The following is a 17,357-nucleotide window of genomic DNA, read 5'->3' as shown; positions in this document are numbered from 1 at the left end:
CCTAGGTCTAATAACATGAACAAATTATTTATTTTTGGCATACACGGTTCCGGAACTTGCATGGCAGTGGATAGTTTCATCTTGCTTAACCTACCATGTGCTGGTCCTGATAAGACGAATATTTAGATGAAGAGAATCGAAGCGTTTGAGGTGTGATGCTACAGAAGAATGTTGAAAATTAGGTGGACTGACAAGGAATGAGGAGGTTCTCGGCAGAAACGGTGAGAAAAAGAACATACGGAAAACATGGAGAAGGAGAAGGGACAGGATCATAGGACATCTGTTAAGACATCAAGGAATATCAAAAAATGGTTCACATGGCTCTTAACTTCTGAGGTCATCAGTCACCTAGAACTTAGAACTAATTAAACCTAACTAACCTAAGGACAGCAGACACATCCATGCGCGAGGCAGGATTCGAACCTGCGACCGTAGCGGTCCCTCGGTTCCAGACTGTAGTCCCTAGAACCGCACGGCCACTCCGGCCGGCCAAGGAATATATTCCATGGCACTATAGCGAGGAGTAGAGAATAAAAGCTGTAGAGGAAGACAAGTTTGGAATACATCCGGCATATAATTGACGACGTAGGCTGCAAGTGGTACTCTGGGACGAAAAGGTTTCACAAGAGAGAAATTCGTGGCGGGCCACATCAAACCAGTCGGAAAACTTGATGACTAAAATTAAAAAAAAAATTAAAAAATGCGAAAGTAAGTCCCTCTGCACTCTGAAATAGTGCAGAAAGAAGGATGACAGAAGACAGGTCTTGACAAATGGTCTGACAGCCTGGGTATCAATCAGCGACTTGTTTGCTGATGACGTTGTGATGTACGTTGAGTGGCTGTAGGAAAATACAAGATGACTTAGACAAAGTTTCTAGTTGGTGTGATGAGTGACAGGTGGCTCTAAACGTTGAAAAAAAGAAAGAAACACAAGTTAATGCATATGAGCAGAAAAAACGATCCCGTAATGATTACAGCATTAATAGTGTGCTCCTGACAAAGTCAGGACGATTCAATCTCTAGGCGTAACGTTGAAAAGCGATATGGAACGAGCACATAAGGACGGTAGTAGGGAAGGCGAATGGTCGACTTCGGTTTATTGGAAGAATTTTAAGGAAAGTGTGGCTCACCTATAAAAGAGACCGCGTATAAAACACTAGTGCAATCCATTCTTGAGTATTGCACGAGTGTTTGGGATCCCTACCATGTCGGATTAAAGGAAGACGATCGAAGAAATTTAGAGGCGGGCTGCCAGATTTATTACCGGTAGATTCGAATGATTCGAGTCACGAAGATGCCTCGGGAACTCAAATAGGAATCCCTGGAAGGTAGGCGACGTTCTTTCCACGAAACGTTGTTGATAAAATTTAGAGAACCTTCATTTGAAGCTGATGCAGAATGATTCTACTGCAGCCAATGTACATTTCGAGTGAGGACCAAGAGAAATTTGAACTCGTACAGAGGCATACAGAGAGTCGTTTTTCCCTCGCTCTGTTTGCGACTGGAATGGGAAAGGAAATAACTGGTAGTGGTGCAAGGTAACCTTCGCGATGCTCCACACGGTGGCTTATGGAGTATGGATTTGGATGTAGATGATAGGATACTGGTGGAGTTTTTTGTTAATGGATGCGAATTGTAAATGACTTTAACTGTTAAAGGAGCTAGAGTAGCATCTGTTGGCTTTAATTCGGAGACTGAGATCGTAGTGGGCAAAGATAATGAAGGAAGTCGGCCGTCGCCTTGTCAACGGTACCGTACCGGTTTTCGGGTTAACTAACGGAAAATTACAAACTCTAAATTTCAAATTCTAAAGGTGGCAGGGGTAAAATACAGGGAGCGAAAGGCTATTTACAATTTGTACAGAAACCAGATGGCAGTTACAAGACTCGAGGGACATGAAAGGGAAGCAGTAGTTGGGAAGGGAGTGAGACAGGGTTGTAGCCTCTCCCTGACGCCGTTCAATCTGTATATTGAGCAAGGAAACAAAAGAAAAATTCGGAATAGGTATTAAAATCCGTGGAGAAGAAATAAAAACTTTGAGGTTCGCCGATGACTTTGTAATTCTGTCAGAGACAGCAAAGGACTTGGAAGAGCAGTTGAACGGAATGGGCAGTGTCTTGAAAGGAGGGTGTAAGATGAACATCAACAAAAGCAAAACGAGGATAATGGACTGTAGTCGAATTAAGTCGGGTGATGCTGAGGGAATTAGATTAGGAAATGAGATGCTTAAAGTAGTAAATGAGTTTTGCTATTTGGGGAGCAATATAAGTGATGATGGTCGAAGTAGAGAGGATATAAAATGTAGATTGGCAATGGCAAGGAAATCGTTCTGAAGAAGAGAAATTTGTTAACATCGAGTATAGATTTAAATGTCAGGAAGTCGTTTCTGAAAGTATTTGTATGGAGTGTAGCCATGTATGGAAGTGAAACATGGACGATAAATAGTTTGGACAAGAAGAGAATAGAAGCTTTCGAAATGTGGTGCTACAGAAGAATGCTGAAGATAAGATGGGTAGATCACGTAACTAATGAGGAGGTATTGAATAGAATTGGGAAAAGAGGAGTTTGTGGCACAACTTGACAAGAAGAAGGGATCGGTTGGTAGGACATGTTCTGAGGCATCAAGGGATCACAAATTTAGCATTGGGGGGCAGCGTGGAGGGTAAAAATCGTAGAGGGAGATCAAGAGATGAGTACACTAAGCAGATTCAGAAGGATGTAGGTTGCAGTAAGTACTGGGAGATGAAGAAGCTTGCACAGGATAGAGTAGCTTGGAGAGCTGCATCAAACCAGTCTCAGGACTGAAGACCACAACAACAACAACAACAACGGAAAATTTGGATGGCTGGACGTGCATCTGACGAATGCTCTTTGCATTCAACAGGAAACTGGATGTACAATGTTGACTAGGTTTTCCTCGTATTGGAAGGGGCTGAGTTCAATCGCCCGGCTAGACCGACGCAAATGTTCTGTGATTTCCCGAGATCATGTCAAATGAATACTTGTCTGATTCTTCTAACATGCCCTATTCTTTACCCTACCCTTTCAATTGTGCTCATGTTGAGTCTCTAATACACACGTGAATGACCGTATATGCAGACCTACCTTTTCAAAGAACCAAAACGCGGCGACTGCGCTTAACAGTCCGGTGAACCTATCAGCAGTGCCTTGCAGCACCCTTATTCAACGCTGCATTGGAGAGAGATTTGATATTTATTCGGAGACCCAATCTGGTTATCTAATGTCAGCAGACTCTAGAAGCAGATGCAATGCGCCGGGACACGTTTGAGTTATTCTGAACAGTGGAATTCTGTGGCCTACATTGAGGCAGTGGTGGGGCTTTGCCTACGCATGCACGCTGGCCGCACTGCGCAACCTCAAACATGTTGCCGCCGCGGATTACGGATAATCATGATAAACAGCCTCGCCACCTGACCACACAGGCTTCACTGCTTTGAGTCCAGCGGAGCAGCTCTCAACTGTATCCCCACTGCGCACTAGACACAGTGTGAGGGGAGAGAATCCTCCTGCTGGAGAATCGTGGATTCAATCTCAGTTTTCTTTTCTTCTCGCTCTTACACTTACAGCTTTTATGAACAGGTATTAGCATTAGGCGAGCCTATCGGAGCTACTATGAAGCAGCTGTGTTAACAAATCTGTCAACAGAAGAACCGATCTTATGTATCAGGGCAAACGATATTCGTATTTCACAGTGATGGGGCCGCACAAGATAGTGACGAGCGGTCGTGACTCATAAAGACGAATAGCATGCTGATAGGTTAGAAAGATAAATTATCATGCAAAAAAAACGATCTAATTACTGCAGTATGATTAAAAATCAGTGCCTTATAAATGCTATTTTTTAGGAAAGAATACAAGAAAGAAAATGTTGGCTATTGTCATGGATCTTCGCTAAATTATCTAAAGACACAGGTTAGTGTAAGAGGACGGTCTGTCTGTATAGGATACGTCAAAAGATTTTCAGATGGCACTAATTTCATGCTCATATGAAGCCTTTACTTACCATTAAACTATTATGCGGGAAAAATCAAAAGAAAATCCGGTCATAATGTTGGAAGAAACTATGAGTATAATATGTTTTGAATATTTTATACGGACGTTAAAATGTAATAGCATTTAACAACAGGATTAATAATTTGCAAATGCAGCCGGAGGGAATTACAGTGCGCGAGCAAATGAAAGGAATATGCCTTATTTGTTTGGGCTTGGTAAAAGTTAATCGCAGGCTACCTGAAATTAACGTGTATCAACGAAATGAGCTTATAAAACGCCGGCATAATCGTTCTGTAATGCATCAATAAAATAATAGTATTGCAAAAATCGCTTTTTTTCATTCGTGTCTCAATTATCATTCGCTGAGCACACACAGTCATATACAGCCTATTACATATGGACAGAACTGTGCTGTAGTGGAACGTGTTGACGGTCGTGAGATAAACAGTAGCATAAAATAACGGAGGATGCAGTATGTACGCAGAGGCACAACACGAATAATCACATACTCGTTGTACTGAAGAGGGAGGGTACCAAAAAGTTTGTTGGGTATGGCGAGGTAGACGCTTGGAATGAGTCACCTAGTTTTCCTAGTGGGGCAACTACGAAGCGCTCCGCTGACAATCTTAAAACAGGATTAACGATTACTCCAGCAGAAATATCTAAATATTATTCTCAAATACCGTCCGCTAAGGGCATGAGAAAAAATCTTAACATCGACCAGTTTTCAACGGTTTTCGGCGTAGAGAAGCAGAGGTAGATTGTATTAAGAAATTTCTCAATTGTTAGAACTGTTTTCATTTGTCAAATGACGACTGCAGATTGTTAGCAACAGTGGAATTCGTTGCTTGTTTGAAAGCTTCCTCAAGTTTAGCTTACGACAGCACTGTTGCTTAATTCAAATATGCTTCTTACAAACTGGCGATATGTTGTTTTTGCGATGTTTCTTCAGAATATGGATACAAGTTTAATAAAGGTTGACATGCTACATCATCATTAATTTGTGTTAAATCTTATTGTTAGAGTAATTGTATTTCATATACAGCCGAAGTGACTTGGCTGGATGGTTCAGGTGGTAAACAGCACTTTTCCTCCGGCCTGGTGTATTTGTAAAGTGTGGTGGAAGCACAGACACATGCAGGTAGCTAAAATGTCTTTGAAGGGTAGAAAATTAGATTTAGATGCCTCGTTGACAATTAGGGCATGGGATAAGCAAACGGCCGTAGTCGTTTTTAAAAATCAGTTCCATCTTTCATGTTAAGTGGTTTAGAAAAATGACGGAGAACTTAAAGCTGGATGGCGTCACTCTTCTCAAACACGAGTCCAGTAAATTAACCATTGTCGCATTTGATTCGACAAATGTCTTTGACGCCTATCGCCATGTGTGTCACAGTACTTACGACTGCAAAAGACAGCTAACAGGACAGCTCCCTTGCTCAGAGAAACTTTCCAGAATTTGTGTGAAGAGATTTAGAAAACGAAATGGGCAATCTAAATAGGAATAGTTGGATAGATATTTTAACCCTTATCCTGTCTCACCCAGTAAAAAGAGGGAATATTTCGGTTTGTCTCCCCCACTGTACTCATCAGAAATTACAAGCAGAGTTCATATGTGAACATTGTTAACTATTAGCGAAATTCTAAAGGAATAGGCTATGTGCTATAGTTGGAGTCACAAAAGATGGCGGTCCAGTTTAGGCTTGTTCTGCGCACCTACGACACGTCTTCTCCGACAACCAATGAGCGTGCATTAGTGTTCAGAGCGCTTTGCTGTGGATGTCGTAGCCGATGCGAGCACTAAATGTGATCGTAGCGAGTTATTAACTAAATTTTTATTCCATTTGTTGTGAATTTTCATGACTGATGGTGGTGGTAAGCGACAAATACTACACAAGCAAGCCAGAGGTATAATTTTCCGGATACACGCTTTCATAAAGAGCAAATTGCTTGTATGCACGTACCGCAACTGTCGCTTGGAATAGGTAACAATGCAATCCTCCGTGTCTCGAGCTCCGCAAACTGCCATCGTTCGTGGATCGGACTTGTAGTACCGAGTTTCATCCACTCCCTTTTCTTATCATCATACAACACAAACTTAAAACTACATTACACACACATACATTACATGAGTCTACACTTCTCAGACACACTTAAACACAGAACTCTAACAAGTCGCGAAGAAAAGATGTAATTGTGCGCGAAGGACAGAAAAATCTTCTCAATTTGCGGTTGAACCTTCCTTCTGTGGTTTTCCAGCCAACAATGCCATAGGACTTCACTTTTCTTAGATCTCCGTACGTCAAATCAGTAAAAGCGGAATCCATATCAGACCACTCTAGTGTACGTCCGTCTACCAGTCTGCTAAGGCCTATTTTTCTCAGGAGCCGGTAAAGGCACCTAGTTCAAATTTATGATGAATACTAAGGTCTACAGCCCCTTGGCGGTGCAAAAAATTTAAGCTTTTATTTCAACGTAATCAAAAGATACGGCCATTTATGACACATATTCTGATACTCGCCAACTCACTCATCAAAACCTGTAGACGAACTTCCTAAATTCATAAAGAGGTTTGCACGGAACCCTTAGAGTATGGCTGCTATCGCATTTTCTCGGCTTTTTTAAGAGTAGTGAATATACGATTGTCCTTCCTTCCTCACATGACGGTAAATTTAAAATACTCTCGCATGTTTTTGTTTTCTGGATAGCATCACTATGATAGAACGATGAAAAAATATTGGCTGTTTTAATAAAATATATTCTCTTTTTCAGAAAACTATATTTGAGTCATCTTACAACGCATCTTTTTTTAGTGTAGATATAAATGGAATGTGTGTGCTTGTGTTGTTCCCAAGACAGGGCAGGCGCGGCATTTCATCCTGCTAAACGGATGAAGCTGCAATGTTGGTGGTCAAGTTTTACAACAATTCAGTTGCTCGTATTTTTTGTCTTTCTTTCATATATGTCAGTTGATAATGCCGCATGCGGAACTTGTATGCGAGCTCTTATAATTGGGCATCTCACAGATTTTCAGACTCCGCTACAGCTGTTGCAACTTGTTTTTGTATGTTGTGGCCCCGATGTACAGAAATGAACTATTCCGGCTGTTTAATGACGCCGAGGGAGGAAAAAGTCGAGAAGCAGCAAGTTTAAAAAAGCACGTGGAAAGCGCGACGGAGGGTCGTTCTTTCCAGTAACAGCTTGCCAGCCTTTCCAAAAGAAATTAACGTTCATGCTCGTGCCATAAATCAGGCCGCTTCGGCTGGGAAGCGCGCTTCGGTCCGAGAGTGTGTGCGAGTGTATCCAGAGCGTGTGTTTCGAAACGGTGCAACTATAACCCTTATTTACGCAGTGAGCTAGCCGGCCGCAGATATTCTCGTTTTTTTTTCTTTTTTTGCCGTTTTGCTGGAGCACTCTGGCTAGTCGCTGGACCTAAAGCGGCTGTTTGGCCGCTGCAGTTAGGCGGAGCATATTTCATAAACCCAGTGGTGCTGAGAAGGTTGCCCTGCCGACAAAAGCTGTTGTCGTGAATTTGGCCCTCGTAGACCAACAAGTGTTTCTCGTAACGCAAGGCAAACATTCTTCCCTGCCGTATACGAAACATTCCTTTAAGACCGTGCTTGCAATCTTTAATTAATACATTTTGTGCAATGAGCTGTTGCAATGAAGTAGCGAAACTTGCTATTTAGGTCAGCTGCTGGATAAATTAAAATTTGCTTCTGCGCTGTGTGTTTCAAGGAAGTTAGGAACATCAACTGCTATAACGTCCAAAACAAATCTTTAATTTCGCAATGTGGAGGTTGACAGGAATAAGTGGTATAAAAATTTAAAAAACTGACATACTTAATTTACTTTCATTCCATAATGCCGTGCGAAAAGATATTTTGGGTTAACTCATCAAAACAAGTAAAAGACTTCTGACTCCAAAAGCTTATAATACGAATTAATTCTGACGTGAATTGAAGTCGTCCTGAAGAAGGCTATTTAAGGATCAGGTAATATAAACTACTCCTTTCCAGCGTATATTTTCTTTCATGCAATTTGTCTCCATAGTATATCTCTTTTGCTAACAACCAATTTAGTTCATGTAATCAATACTACAAATAACCCTCATAAAGATTTAAAGTAAGTTTCTTTTGCACAAAAAGGCGTCCATTATTTAGGAATATACATTTTCAATAACTTGCCAGCAGTTATAAAAAGTTCAACAACTAATAAAGTGTAATTTAACAGGAGCCTGAAAGAGTTGTTGGTGGCTAACCCCTTTTGCATCATTAACGAATTTCTTAGTAGACCCAATTAATATCCGTACTATTAATAATTTCAAATAACATGAGTGTTCCGTATAATCCGACTTCTCCACATATTCAGTGCAGTAATGCGATCTGTGTAAGCAAGTATTGTAAACTACATTCTGTCTGACGATGCGTGGTTTCAATGCTCTAGGAATTATCTCATGCACTTCAGTTTACATGTTTGTCACAAGTTTGGTACTAACTTTTAAACGAAAATATATTTGAACTTTTTTTACTGTTTCAGTATCCTTGAGGACCATAAAACTTGAGATCTGTGGAAGCAGCATGATCAAAAATTTCCTTTTGTAAATGTGAATTTTTGTTGTATTAAATATTCTACATCATTGAGGATCACCTCAGAATGGATCTACGAAACAAAAAGGACATAAAGTATCCGCTGACACTTCCTAGCGACAGTAAGCGTCTTTTATTATTGGTTATGTTCGAATTGTGACAGTGCATAGGCACTATGCTGTTTTCGTATACAATGTGTGTTGCCTGTAGTCCTGTCATCTGCTCCCTGCTAAAGGATGTAGGCCGCGCTTCTAAAATATTTTTCTCTGCTTGGAGAGACTCATTCTGCCTGTATACTGGGGCAAGTAGTATTCAGCTGTAGCACACTAGGTTAGTAGCTCTTGCTACTTCGGTGACATCTGATCACACCAGGGCCGTAGAATTCAAAACACGTAATGTCGGCGGGAAGCGTCAGCGAACATTTTGTGTCTAACAAAAACTGTTCCCTATGACATGACACGATTTGTCATCCTTAGACGTTTGATGCCGATACCTTGAAAACACATATATAAGGGAGCAATAAAAATATCCCGTTCGAAGGCAGCACTGTCTAGAGTCGGTTAAGCCAATCAGGCAAAATCGCCGTGAGCATCGAGAAAATTATTCCATCGCCTCACCAAGTTGAAGATACCCATTTGGTGAAACACCGTGTCCTGCTGCGTGAAGAAGTCCGTTATTGCCTGCTGCGAATTCTCGTCCGACATGAATCGTCGACCCTTCAAGATCCTTGTAAAGGAGCGAAAGCGTATCAATCACATGAGGAGAGATCAGGGCTATAGGGCGGGTTATCAACTGTTTCTCACTTGAGTTGCTAACTTCTGCGTTATGACATTTGCGATATGTGGACGCACGTTGTGTCGAATCGCGAGCAGCATGGAACTTGGATCACCATTCCACAACGTTGGTTTTCGACAGGCATGGTGTCCCATATACATTCCCCGTTCACCGATGGATGTCTACCGATGTTTGTCTTTCGGCAGCCAAGAAAAGAATAACTGCACGTTGATCCCGTTTGGACGCTTTTGGTAATAACGTCGGCATAGTTCACGTTTTCCACGTTTACCGCGTGCTGTCTGAAAAACTACAAATGCCAGGCTAATCGTTTGTCTAAAATGGGTACTTATATACCCACAACGGAGTCGCGCCACGCTGCACATACGCTGCAGCAATGCCCTCAAACTGGAACATTTTCATCGTTCGTTGGGGATGGCTTTTTTTTCCAACCTCTGATCGGTCACGCAATTGAAACCGCAGTGAAATTCTGGTGAAGCTTCGGGCAGATGTATTGCGCAGTGTCTCTAGTATGCCCGTCTATCACGTCACGTCGCTCGTTCCAGTTCTGAGCGTACAGTGAGCACCTAACGATGCCTACAATTAGTGCCTCCTGACATGGGAGAATCGCCTGCTGAGAGGTTTTGCATGACTTCATGCACACCACATAATGTAACTGTCATGCGTTTCATTCCACATGACAATCGGCTGAACACTGTAGGTGCAACAAGACGCTCCTACAGTGTTTTCGATTGGAGGTGTTTGAACACCATACAGACTTCTGTTTTCATCTTTTCGCTCACATGAACCATGGTCTATAAGGACAGCATTTGGGCACAGATGACGAGCTGCAGACCACCGTAGGAAATTGGCGGATATCACAGGTGGCTGCCTTCTATGACTAGGGAATTGGAAATATGGTACCACGCTACGACAAATGTCTACGTCTCGGAGTGACGACTATGTGAGAAACAACTGGAGACCGTTGAAAATAAAACATTTTTTATTTTCACTGTGGTTTTCATTTCGTGACCGACGAAAGGTTGAAAAAAAAACAAACAAACAAAATAGCTCTCTTATAGACCGAGCGAGGTGGCGCAGTGGTTAGACACTGGACTCGCTTCGGGAGGACAACGGTTCAATCCCGCGTCCGACCATCCTGATTTAGGTTTTCCGTGATTTCCCTAAATCGTTCCAGGCAAATGCTGGGATGGTTCCTTTGAAAGGGCACGGCCGACGTCCTTCCCCATCCTTCCCCAATCCGATGAGACCGATGACCTGGCTGTCTGGTCTCCTTCCCCAAACAACCCAACCCAACCCTCCAATCCTAGGAAAGCACCGTCAACCTGCTCTTTCTCTCTACACACCCGACAGCTTTCTTATATACCAATAAAAACAATATTCTCTCGAACGAACAAGCAGACATCTGTGGATCAGTTTCAGAATCTGGCTTGTGGTTGTGCCATGAGATAGCAATCGCAAGTGACTCGAAAAGTTCTAAACGAATTTTAAATTGATGAGTGTAACGAAAAAAGTGTGTTTTTGAAATCATGCATGCATTAAACGAATGAATGAGAACGACGCAACGTCGTAACGTCGAAATCACAGGACGGTGGAGCAAGGGACTCCGTTGTTGTCTGTTCCTTTCAGGCTGAAGTAGTGTTTTAGGGGAGGAGACAAGGAGAGAGAGGTTAAAGACAAAAAAAAGGGCAGGACGTAAGCGAGAGCGGCAGCGCCCGTTCTGGCTGACAGGCCAGCGACGCAAGAAGCGCCATTCGCGCTCTGTTGGGCGGGCAGATTGCGGCCGCAGCAGCAACAACAGCCGAGAGGTCGCGGGCCTCTGCTCGAGGCGGAGGCAGCGTCCGTGTATCCGGCGAGCCTGATGGCCGATGGCATAGGGTGGACCGGCGCGTCCTAAAAACACAACGAGTGAGGTCGCCTGTCTTCTCACTCATCTCTACAGCCGTACAAGTGAGAGCAACAGGTAGGTTTGGTTTGGTACCTTATCTTCACATGATATGCAAGTGGAGATGGGAGAAATCCGAGAAAATTTCGTTGCGCGATCATGCGAAATTACAGCAGGTTTATGATTAGACCGAGAACTTCTTGACAATCAAAACTCTTGGCCAGAATGAGATTTTCACTCTGCAGCGGAGTGTGCGCTGATATGAAACTTCCTGGAAGAATAAAACTGTGTGCCGGACCGAGACTCGAACTCGGGACCTTTGCCTTTCGCCGACAAGTGCTCTACCAACTGAGCTACCCAAGCATGACTCACGCCCCGTCCTCACAGCTTCTGAAAGGTTTGGAAGGTAGGAGACGAGGTACTGGCAGAAGTAAAGCTGTGAGGACGAGACGTGAGTCACGCTTGGGTAACTCAGTTGGTAGAGCACTTGCCCGCGATAGGCTAAGGTCCCGAGTTCGAGTTTCGGTCCGGCACACAGTTTTAATCTGCCAGGAAGTTACAAAACTCTTGGCATTTTCCTGGACACAGAATCTCCACAAACGCACCAGCAATTGCTGATCCCAAGGAAGTCACAGTGTTTTAACAATAACAGGCCCTCAAAAAGATTCTGTTCCAAGGCCGTACAGTTCATAATCGGTTCGTCAATCAGACAAAATCGTCGTCAGCATTGAGGCAATCCTACCACCGACGCACCAGGTTAGAGATACCTGTTTGATAATACATCGAATCCTGCCGCGCGAAGAAGTCCGTAAGTGTCTACTACACATCTGCGTCCGACAGGAATCGTCGACCGTTATAGGGGACCGAAGGCATGAAAATCACTTTGGGAGAGATCAGGACTATGGGGCGGGTGCTCGAGTGTCTCCCACTTCAGTTGGCGTAACTTCTACGTTACAACATTTTCAATTCGGGGACGTGCGTTTGGACGAAGTTGCACAACTCTGTCCACAATAGTGGTTTTCGACAAGCATGCTGCTCCATCCACATACCTCATTTTCCAACGGATGATCACTGGTATTTGTTCTTCAGCAGCCAAGAAAAGAATAACGGCACGTTGGTTCTGTTTGGAAGCACTAATTCCGTCTCGGGGGTTCGGGATGACGGCAGGAAAGGCATCCGGCCACCCCTTAAATTAACCTTGCCAAAATAGTTCCTAACTACGCCGAAGCGGCGGGACAAAGCCGCAATACATATTGATAAAAAGAGTATTGCACTAGACTGATATGGGACGGCTCTATCGAACCGGAACATAAAATTCCGTTCTGAATATAATTTCGTTTTAACGGAAAACAAACCGACGCTTTCCGTCGACACTGGGAGTAGCATGAAATATGTGATGAGCAGTGTTTGTTTGGGCTGACTCCAGGTACACATCTTAAAAAAAAAACTAAATTGAGACACCTGCCGAAACACCATAAAAAACGCGCTTGACGACTAGTAGGAAGTATATAATATTCCAACAACTTTTTGTTCCTAGATCCACTGTAAATCACTTTTGAAGGATACTCCTTGATATTTTACATCCGTAATTCACGCTGGTTTCTATGTCGACAGTATACGATTACTCGCATTTTTCGGAAAATTCGTTACTATAACGCCAGAAAACGTGGACAGTTCGCTGGCACTGAATGCTAGACACATTTAGTATGACAGATCCTTATCTCGTATGTCGGATGCAACATCTCGACCGCCTCTGTATTCGCAGTAAGAACAATCATAAGGACGTCTCCATGCATGCCTCTTTGGTTTAATTTTCCCTTCATGATCGTTAAAGGAACTAGCAGACTGAGATATGTGGAAAGTGTCTTAAGTAAAGTGGATCCATGAAGGTAGTAAATTTATTTGCGGTCGATTGTTAAATGTTCCATTATCATGGAACCCTTAGACCCTGGAATAGCGCAACAGATAAATTGAGCAGCACAGTTGCTCCTGGATTGTGTCACTCTGTGAGAGGGCGACAGCATTGACACTGCTGGCTCAGTAGAGAAACGAAGAGGCGCTCTTAAGCTGCACAATGTTTTGTGTTGGCAGCGCAGATGACCACTCAAAATGAGATGGGCATCTACAAAACTTACTGAAACGGTGAGCAGTTGTAATTTGCAACCAGGTAGCCGATAAATTAATCAACCTCTTCTGAAGTTCTTTTGCAATCTTAAAAGCAAACGTATTTTAGCGGCTACTTAATTATTATTTCACCATCGTCAGGCACATTTCGCTTTTAAATTCACGCAAACCTAGATCGTACACCGCAAAAGTGAAGGTAAGTGATAAGAGCGGCCATGCTGCAGCAAGTTCAGACACAGAGGAGCAAAATTGTGGGTTGTCCGTTTACGCAGTGTCTACCGACATACATGCCCACGATCCGCTGTCTGCCTGCTAATGTGTAGTTACGACATAGATGGTTTTTAAATTTTACAGCACGGTACTACTGGTGATTATTTGATACAGAGACAGAACGGTTCTGATGACAATAAAATAGTAACTGAACAACTCGTGCAGGCGGTTTTCTTAGCTGCAGTCAACATATAAAGAGAGACACGACTTTCGTGGTGTTAAATAACGAAACATTATGTTCTGAGAAGGAAAGTTGCTACTGACCATATAGCGGAGATGCTGAGTCGCAGATAGGCACAAGAAGCTGTCGCAACTTTCCTTCTCATAATTACATTCGATCCTGGATTTTCCATTGTTGAAACATTGTGTTCGATGCTTAGAAACAAATTGCTCGTTTATAATTTTGTCTGGTGTTTTTGAAACAGTTGAAAAATCTGACGTACACCGCACTAAAGAACACCGAAGACGAAACATTTAGGATTACGTTACGTTTTTGTACGGGGGTTTCTACTATTAATGTATACTTGCATCCGCATGATGGTGTAGTTTAAGAATATTCACCTTCTCGTCAACGTTTTTTGGTAGTCATTTTGTACACGAAAAACATAGACAACCAGGACAAACAGACTCTTCACTTAAAGCTTACAATTTTACTGTCACAGTGATTACTTCTTGCTTATACGTTTTTGAAAGACAATACGTACAAATTTTGTTAAAAATCGGTGTGAATGCTATTACATAAGGGCTGCTGAATAACAAAGGAAATCACATACGGTATATTTCCTCTGGTCGTTTTTCATGATAGTGTCCTTCTAGCGATTGACGATTAGCACTCGCTATTGCCAGTGAAGTTGAAGCTTAATACTGAAAAGCAAAACGAACCTTAAAAGGAAATCACTTCTTTCTTCTTTTCCATCTTTTCGGACAGATTCAGATGTATAATATAAAAAAAATTATGAAAATATTTTGATTGCTTGCGTGGAGTCGTAAAATACCGATAGTCTGCTATCCAAATTTTAGGAATTACTGCACAGAAATACCAAATATGCGAGTGGAAAATACAGATTTGCTTGCTTACTTTGTACAGTTCTCTACTCAACCGAAGAGACAATACGGTGAAATTTAATAACGGTGCTGCGGAGACTGGCATAACACAATGCAATCTGTCTACACATGCAAAACGCTAAGCGATTACGTTCGTCGCCGTGGAGCCGCCAGTGCAGCGTGTACACAAACGGGCAAACATATCAAACACCATGTCCGCGCGTTTATCGCTCCAATAGAATGCCGCCATCAAACGGACTGCTGCGAGGCTTACCATAATGACGAGATTATTACGGATTTGATTAATTTCTCGCGCTTGATTGGGTATTATGGAACGGGGCGCTTGCGCAGTATTCAAGCTGCGTGGCGCGGGTTGCAAAACCTGCTACTCCTGCTGTTGGCGTTGCTTAGTAAACATATAGAACAAGGAGTCTGTTGCACTAATTCCTTGTACAACAAATAATCCACATATGTTGTTGTCATACACTTGCAGGAAGTCCCAGGCGTGTATCTGACACAATATGTTCGTAAATCAATGGCAGTAAAATTGCGAGATCTTCATACCTGAACACCACGGTAAAAACGTTCGTAAAAGCATACGGCTAGAAACCTGTCTTTCTGTATATATGGCAGGTGGCGTATCTCGTAACTGAGATCGAAGGAAAAATAATCGAACATTTATTAGGTTATTGTCCTCTAGGTCGAAGTCCTTACAGCAGATATTTCTCCCGCCACTAGAAGCATAATGTTATTAAGTATATGAAGTCCGCGCTTTCAAAATTGTCGGTCTATTGTCAAAATGATTCCTGTTCACTTTCATTTTGATTGCACCCCGAGTATCTGCAGCCCTTAATATCCGCGATTTTTTTTTCATAAAAAGCCATTACTTTCCAGTAATGAACAGAGGCTACTACGCCCATTCTGAGGATGAAGAAGACTGTTTTTGAGTGGTACGCAGAAAGTAGTCAGCTTATTTAACGATGCACACCCCAGGCAAAAATTAGAAACTAGCCACTTCCACATACACGTATGTACTTGGCAAACTACCATTCGCACCAGCATCATCTGACCTCTTTCCTATTCACTGGAAGATCTTTCGCAGGAAGAACGAACGTACGTCTCCGTGCAATCCTCACCTCCTCTCAATTTTTCCGTCATGATCCGTACGAGAAATGTATGTTGGAGAGATGTTCTGAAACGTATTTTTTCAGAACTGTGAGAATAAATATATATGTGATGCAGATGTCTTTCTTCCAACAACTTACGACTAAGGACTAGTGACAATTTGTGTCACTCTCGCACAGGATGAACAAACCGGAAACAAATTGCTCTGGCTGCTCCGGCTTTTCCGTTATTGCAGGGTGGAATGGGTCGTACATTGATTACTAGTAATTAAGAATCGATCGCACAAGGATTTTGCAAGCGATGTCCTTAGTGGATGGAGCTATAAATACGTGCGAAGGATTCTTCCAAAGCATTTCAGTCTGTAAACTGCCTTCCCAGTAACTAATTTTATGTGAGAGATCCATTTTAGAATCACTCCAGAATGTTCTACGGCTGTGAAAACTCTACGGTGATGCAGTATCAATTGTTTCGATTATTTACACACATTATAGTGGGTTGTGCCGAGGGTCAGCTGTTAGTTTTTACCCCAAATACGAATAACCTGAAGTTCAAATATTCCTTATATGAGTAGTTGTTATGAAACTACGGCATGCGCGATATCTGATAAAGTTTAAGCAAGGTGAACACGAACTCCGCCCGTAAAAACTCAGAAACTGGCCTAGGATTTTTTCTGAGTGTTTTGGCATAAGGGAACAGTAGTATCCGGTGGCTCGTTACAGAATAATCGCATTTCGTTTGATTTCTTATCTTCATTTACCTTTGTGTCTTTATTAAAAAATTCACTGAAAATACCTGCACAACAGTGCAAATGAAGACACGGAATACACTGTGTATCTTGTTTGAAAACAATGTACCGTATTCACTCATAGTACTACTTTTCATTCAACATTAGTAATGACCGCTTTACTCTTTGCCCTAAAGCTTACATTCAGTATTGCTCGGTTCTGATTTGGGTTAGTTTTTTCAGCAGTGTTAGTTTGTACGTTAACAGTGATAGGCAGCATTTTCGACAGGTTTACTGACGAAGTCAGTACGCACCTCTCGTAAGCGTTCAATGAACTAAGTGGAATAGCGAGGCAACGTCACTATGTTGAGCTGTTCCCGCAGCGCCTGTAACCACTTCAGTCCTTTTGCATCTGAGGAATTTGAATTACTCTTCGTTTTGTGTTATAGATATTGGTGATTGCATATTACGTACTTCTTCACTGTTGTGAAGGTATTTTCAGAGAAACGAAGGTAGTTGTAGCAACAAAGTGAATAAATCACAACTACACTATAACGCTAACGAACCACCGGAAACCACGCATCCCTTATATCAATTTCGTCAGAAAATAGTCCTGAAAATCTCCCGGATTTTTGTCTGTGGCTTTCGGATTCCCCATATATATCCTATTCAACTGTTTCTTAGCAAAGCAGCAGCGAAATGGAAAAATCAGGAAATTGAAAAACCTTAAAATTTGGGAGGTGAAAAATATTGTTTTATGCAGATGATTGGCCCTTTGGTATCTTGTGTCATT

The 17,357-nt window shown here is 42.3% G+C and overlaps 1 protein-coding gene across 1 annotated transcript in view; it reads right to left on the bottom strand.

Annotated features, from left to right (window-relative positions):
* Positions 1-17,357, bottom strand: part of LOC124776439 (SAM and SH3 domain-containing protein 1-like) — a 342,406-nt gene that overhangs the window by 245,159 nt on the left and 79,890 nt on the right. The gene's annotated exons all lie outside the window — the stretch shown is intronic.

This window comes from Schistocerca piceifrons, chromosome 1, assembly GCF_021461385.2.
Source record: "Schistocerca piceifrons isolate TAMUIC-IGC-003096 chromosome 1, iqSchPice1.1, whole genome shotgun sequence".
In the NCBI taxonomy this organism is placed as follows: domain Eukaryota; kingdom Metazoa; phylum Arthropoda; class Insecta; order Orthoptera; family Acrididae; genus Schistocerca; species Schistocerca piceifrons.
Note: the sequence above shows the minus strand (reverse complement) of the source record. Positions and strands in the feature narration are given on the sequence as shown.